We start from the raw sequence: 6839 nt of genomic DNA, 5'->3' as shown, positions 1-6839 counted from the left end.
TTCACCAAAACTTGGTGTTTAGTTTAGTTTAGTTTTAAATTGTAATGCTAGCTACTCACTAATATAAGCTAATGTGAGTCCATATATGGCGTCAAAGACACGCCCATCTCATAACAAGCATAACGTAATTTCATCACAACTGTGAGGTTTTTTTTTTACACATTTATTATTATTATTATTATTATTATTATTATTATTGTTGTTATTATGAAATTTTTTTTTTCTCACACTGCTTTTGTTTGTTGCGTTATTATTGTTTGTTTTTATTGTTTGATTTCACTGCTTAACACTGAGAAGCATTTTGCATGCATGACAGGTGCACTAGAAAATCATCATTATTATTATTATAACTCAGTGTAATAATGTGTTTAGAGGTCAGATGAAGGTCGTTCCTCTCAGTAATGTCTCTGCTCTGGGAAACAGATCAGTGCCGGTGTATTTTTCTGTCTCAGCCTGGCGGTGTTTTGTGTTTGTTCTCCTGTTCCTTCTCAGAAACATCCAGAAGACGTGTCCTCTCATCACCGAGTCTGTCGGCTCATGGAGTGTGTGATATTAGTGAGAGAAAGAGAGAGAAACCCATTTCTGCGTCTCGGGTCGTGTCCTGAATGCAGTCCTGGACTCTGCCTCTAGGGGAATTGCATTTGCTCGGCAGTAATAGCAGCCAGAGTTTCAGATATTAATCTTCTGCACTGCTGTGTGGAAAAAAGGTAATAAAGGCGCCTCAGCTTTTCTCTCATACCTGCTTTCATTCCAGCACATAATCTCGTTTAGATCCCTAACGAGTTTTCCTTCTTCATTCTTCCTTATCTTTTTCTTTTCATGTTTTTTTCTTCTTCTTGAGTTCAGAGGAGAAAAAAAATCACAGCTGGATTCTGCTGTAAACTTTATTTTTCTCTAAACTAAAAGACCTGATGTTTTTGTTTTTGTCCTCTAGCTGGTGCAGTGACGCGACAAAACTGCAGGAAGTCATTAATTTTTATTAATTAAGCAGCGATGTACTGAGACAGGAGGCGAGTTTACGTGAAGTGAAGTTATGCAAATGAAAGCTTTGCAAAGTGACGAGCTGATGACCAATAGGAGTGAGAGTGAGTTTTTAAATACTGTGTAAAACAGTCACTACTTTATCGCGTTGCGAATTAAACAGATAAGACACATCTGTACGCATATAAAGTAATCTTACACGTCTGAAGAACTAGCATGTAAACTACCTAGAAGCTAACAGGGTAACCATGGCAACCTACAGGAAACCTGACTATTGACCAGTGTAAAGTGAACACCTCAGCGTGACGATTAAATGATTAACTCCTCTTTGAAAACTGATTAGGGGCGGGGCTACGTTGAACTCCACAGCTTTGAACCAATCACAGACTGATATGCAAATTACTAGAGGATGACAATGTAGTACACCGGACACTTTTGCCTAGAGAACCTGTGTGCTAAGTTACATAGCTAGCTAAATTAGCTAAAGTCAGTGATGATCAGACAGTGGTTGTCAGGGTAACATTAGAAAACAAACAAACAAACATAAATAAATAAATGAAAGGGAAGAAAGTAAGAAGAAAGAAAAATGGGTTGGTAGATAAATAATTAATAAAGTTAAAAACAAGAACAAATAAGTAAGTAAATGAATAAATAAAACAAACCCCCCAAAATACAATAATGAAAGAAGGATAAAAGGAACAGAGTTGCTGCTGATAAACAATACAATTTTAATAATGAAAGAAGGAAATACATAGAGTAAGAAAGAGAAAGAAGGAGTGGAAAAAGAAAAGCATAATCATAACACTCATGCCGTTCTGACATTTTAAAATCTCAACACACACTGAGCATCAGAACGAACCTGACATCAACATAAACTAGCATTACAGCATCTTTAATGAACAAAAAAACTGAAACACTCTCATTAGCGTTAGCGGTGAGGTGTGAGTTAGCGTCAGCTGCTCGCTATTTTAATGTGCGTTTTGCTCCAAAAATAATTTATACGATATATTTATATATTTATACGAACAGATCGCGGGTGAAGTTTTCCGGCTCTGAAATAGTCGAGACTGTTAATCACACGTCTCAGTGCCAAACTCAATTAACTCAGTTACAGCGCTGAAGTCTCACGCTTTCCTCAACTTCCTCCATTTCTGGGTCTATTTCTGAGCTCCCTTTATAACTCATCACACACACACACACACACACACACACACACACACACATACACACACTCACAAAACCAGATTTCTGCTGTATGTAAACATACACACTGTAGTAGTGAATGAATCATTCTGTTCAATTGATTCTTTGGTGACGAATCGGTCGACGCGGTCAGTCCGAACTAAACGCCGTGTGGCGTTTCTGCTGCGTTACTGTTACCAGGTTAATATCTCCAAATGTCTACAAATCCTTATAAAACAGAACATTGTATAAAATCTAGCGTTAACATTGTCATCTGTATTTGTCTGAAAAGCTAAACATGAGCTGAATCCAAGATCCACTGCGATTGAATCATTTAACTCACTCACTGAATCAGAATCAGTTCAGTGATTCAGTTTCTGTGTCATATAAACGTTATGAATTAGATTTATAGTAAATTAAAGGCTAACTCACAAAGTTTTAAAGTAAACATAGTAAACTCACAAACTAGTTTTAGTAAACAGGGTAACTCGTGAATTAACTCCTTCCTGTTAGCCAGCTAAATTAATCTGAGATAAATTAATCTCCAGTTTTTAAAAAAAAATTTATTATTATGAACGTTCATATTAATTTAAGACCCGGTGCGATGGAGTCCATGATTCACACCAAGTAACGTAATGTTAAGCTCTCAGCCAGTCAAATCTTTCGGTGCTGGTTTCAGAATGAAGAGTGACGGTGATGGTAAAGGGTTTGTTGGTGGATTCTGAATTATCGCTTCCTCTTCCTGAAACTCATGCTGGAGATTTTTCCTCATTATACAGGAGAATGTCAGCGGCTGAACGTTACGCTTTTCGACTGTCGTTATGCGGAGCACAGAAAGGTCAGGAGAGAGCTAATTGGTTGACGGTAATTGGCAGCTTCTCGATGGCGCGAGAACATTTCTGCAGCAGCATCAATATCGCATTCAGGCAACAGTAAAATATTCTACATCAGCTGTATGGAAGCCCTGAAACACAAGCTGTTTTGCCATTATTTCAACTAAATATTTCATTATTTCAGCTTAATATCTCCTTATTTTGAGTTGTTATCTCCTTATTTTACAGCCCACTCTGAATATTAGTCTATAATTCTTCCTCCACACGCTGTTCCTCAGATGGTCAGTTAACTAGAAACTGTTGTTTTATATGTAATGATCCTAATTCGCTTAAAAGCGTCAAAGGATTTGTCTCTTAACACTTAAAAAAAAGGAATTCCAAGGAAACATCTGGTTTAATAGCTTATTTCTGAGATAAATCATGACCTTTGACTATAATGTTTGAATATTTTATAATTTTTTAAAACAGTATAAGTAAGTAAATAGGAAGTAGAAAGTAGAAAGAACAGTGAAAAGGAACAGGAAAAAAAAGTTGAATAGAAACATAAAAGAGGAGGGAAACAGGAAGTAAATTCGTGTTAAAACACATCAAGGCCAAGCACTTCCACAAAGCCGAGTGAGGAGACGCTGCTGTGATAATAAAGACGGGTTAATCTATATGCAGATGAGGGCTGCGTCAATCGTCCTATGTCAGCTGAACCATTAACAAGCTTCTCGTTACACCTGTTTAGTTACGATGGAGAGAAAAATAACACACGATGTCCTCTAGAAGGATCGTTTCTGATTCAGACCAGTGACTTCATACAGTAGATATCCTGTAAATAAACACCCCGAGAACATGCGTGAAGAGACTTAAATACATCATTAGTCATATAACTGAGTCAATCTGATGCTCAGGTTCATTTCAATATCTAAAGTTTACTTAAGGGTGTAAATATTAAAATTTATTTAAATTTCACTTCATAAGTTTTGTACAAGCTTTTTAAGTCGGCTTCAAACTTTACAGTGAAACAAACATGCAGTAAAAACAAAACAGAAAGGAAACAAGAAAGGTGATGCAGAACAGAAACAGGAAATAAAAAGGAAACATGATGTACAAAGGAAACAGGAAGTAAACAGTAAATTTGATGTAGAAATGAAACAGGAAGTAAACAGGAAATGTCATGTAGAAAAGAAACAGGAAGTAAACATGAAAAATAGAAAAGAGACAGGAAGTAAACAGGAAATGTCATGTAGAAAGGAAACAGGAAGTATGTTTATTTACACTTTATTTACATTTGTTGTCATGGTTACACTGTATCAGATTAAAGCTGTTATGAAGGATTTGATTGGATTAACTTCAAAGGCATTCTGATGTACTGCAGGAAAATGACTCACAGCCAATCAGAGAGGATTATTTGTGGCCATGGTGATGTTATTAAAGCTAATTATAAAATTGTGTCATGGATAATTATCGAAAAAGGAGCGAGCACCCTCTGATATGTAAGGGCACTTACACACACACACACACACACACACACACACACACGTTTGTTAGCTAACACATTTTATAACATCTATAAGGACATCATTAAAGCTGTTTCTCCTTTAAACAACTTTTTCTTTAGTGAGGACATTTTGTGTGTGTGTGTGTGTGTGTGTGTGTGTGATAGAAGAGCCATTGGCCCGAGTCTCGAGAGGAGGTCTGATTAATCGGACACACACTCATGATGGATTGGAGAACTGCAGCTTCACGAGATGCTTAATAATTCGAGCTAATTGCTTCATTCATTATTGATTGAGTGGAGTGTAATCTAAAACACACACACACACACACACACACACACAAGAATAGAGACTAAGGTGGCAATTAAGCGATAGAGAAATCGAGTGACACGACAGGATGCTTTAACTCGTTATAAAGATGATATAAATATAAATCATTTTATAAACTGATTGTGATGCTTCATAATGCAGTTATATCAGATTTATTATATATTACTTATTATTATTATTATTATTATTATTATTATTATATTTATTATAAACTGAAGAAAAGCGTTGATGCTGTATTTTGTCTTTACACTTCCAGAGTGTGAAATTTACTTTACATTTAAAAAAGATAAATGTATAAAATTTATTTATTTTCTTTCAAGTTTTCAATATTATTTACTTCATTATTTTTTATACATTTTCGCTTCCACTTCCGGTTATCAGAGTGATGTAAGATGAGTTTAAAATTTTACTTCCTGTTTTGTGATGATGTCACAAGGTTTCGCCTTCCCTTCCTGTTCTGTGATGATGTCACAGATTAAAATGTTCACTTACTGGTTATTAAAATTGATGATGTCGGTCAGAGAAACTGATCACGAACTCAAACCTAACCGTCTTAGTTTATTCCAATTTTTAACTAGTTTTTTTGGTGCTGATTTTCTTGTGTGTGTGTGTGTGTGTGTGAGTGAGTGTGTGTGTGTGTGTTTGTGTTAGTGTGTGTATGTTTGTGTGTTAGTGTGTGTGTGTGTGTTTGTGTGTGTGTTTGCATGTGTGTGTATGTGTGTGTGTGTTAGTGTGTGCTAGTGTGTCTGTGTAAGTGCGTGTGTTAGTGTGTGTGTGTTTGTGTGTGTGTGTGTGTTAGTGTGTGTTAGTATGTATGTATGTGTGTGTGTTAGTGTGCGTGTGTTACTGTGTGTGTGTGTTTTAGTGTGTGTGTGTTAGTGTGTGTGTTAGTGTGTGCTAGTGTGTGTGTGTAAGTGCGTGTGTTAGTGTGTGTGTGTGTTAGTGTGTGGGTTAGTGTGTGTGTGTGTGTTAGTGTGCGTGTGTGTATTAGTGTGTGCTAGTGAGTGTGTGTAAGTGTGCGTGTGTTTGTGTGTGTGTTAGTGTGTGCTAGTGTGTGTGTAAGTGTGCGTGTGTTAGTGTGTGTGTGTGTTAGTGTGTGTTAGTGTGTATGTATGTGTGTGTGTTAGTGTGCGTGTCTGTGTGTTAGTGTGCGTGTGTTACTGTGTGTGTGTTTTAGTGTGTGTGTGTGTGTGTTAGTGTGTGTGTGTGTGCTAGTGTGTGTGTGTGTGTTAGTGTGTGTGCATGGGTTAGTGTGTGTGTGCTAGTGTGTGTGTGTGTGTGTGTTAGTGTGCGTGTGTGTTAGTGTGTGCTAGTGTGTGTGTGTAAGTGTGCGTGTGTTAGTGTGTGTGCGTGTCTTAGTGTGTGTGTGTTAGTGTGTGTTAGTGTGTATGTATGTGTATGTGTTAGTGTGCGTGTGTGTGTGTTAGTGTGTGTATGTTAGTGTGCGTGTGTTACTGTGTGTGTGTTTTAGTGTGTGTGTGTAAGTGTACGTGTGTTTGTGTGTTAGTGTGTGCTAGTGTGTGTGTGTACGTGTGCGTGTGTTAGTGTGTAGCACACAGTGTGTGTTAGTGTGTGTGTGTAATTGTGTGTAGGTTAGTGTGTGTGTGTGTGTTAGTGTGTATGTGTGTGTGTGTGTTAGTGTGCGTGTTAGTGTGTGCTAGTGTGTGTGTGTAAGTGTGCGTGTGTTTGTGTGTGTGTTAGTGTGTGCTAGTGTGTGTGTGTAAGTGTGCGTGTGTTAGTGTGTGTGTGTGTTAGTGTGTGTGTGTTAGTGTGTGTTAGTGTGTATGTATGTGTGTGTGTTAGTGTGCGTGTGTGTGTGTTAGTGTGTGTATGTTAGTGTGCGTGTGTTACTGTGTGTGTGTTTTAGTGTGTGTGTGTGTGTTAGTGTGCGTGTGTGTGCTAGTGTGTGTGTGTGTGTTAGTGAGTGTGTGTGTGTATGTGTTAGTGTGTGTGTTAGTGTGTGCTAGTGTGTGTGTAATTGTGTGTGTGTTAGAGTGTGTGCGTGGGTTAGTGTGTGTGTGTGTGTTAG

At 37.5% G+C, this 6839-nt stretch overlaps 1 long non-coding RNA gene across 5 annotated transcripts in view; it reads left to right on the top strand.

The window, feature by feature from the left end:
* Nucleotides 1–4277: 4277 nt before the first annotated feature.
* LOC128622763 (uncharacterized) overlaps nt 4278–6839 on the top strand; it is a 13994-nt gene continuing 11432 nt past the window's right edge. For all 5 annotated transcript variants that reach the window (XR_008388445.1, XR_008388446.1, XR_008388442.1 and 2 more), the window contains exon 1: nt 4278–4477. This is a non-coding gene — a long non-coding RNA (uncharacterized LOC128622763). The remainder of the gene's footprint in view (nt 4478–6839) is intronic.

The sequence above is a fragment of the Ictalurus furcatus genome, chromosome 18 (assembly GCF_023375685.1).
Source record: "Ictalurus furcatus strain D&B chromosome 18, Billie_1.0, whole genome shotgun sequence".
NCBI classification, from domain to species: Eukaryota; Metazoa; Chordata; class Actinopteri; order Siluriformes; family Ictaluridae; genus Ictalurus; species Ictalurus furcatus.
Note: the sequence above shows the minus strand (reverse complement) of the source record. Positions and strands in the feature narration are given on the sequence as shown.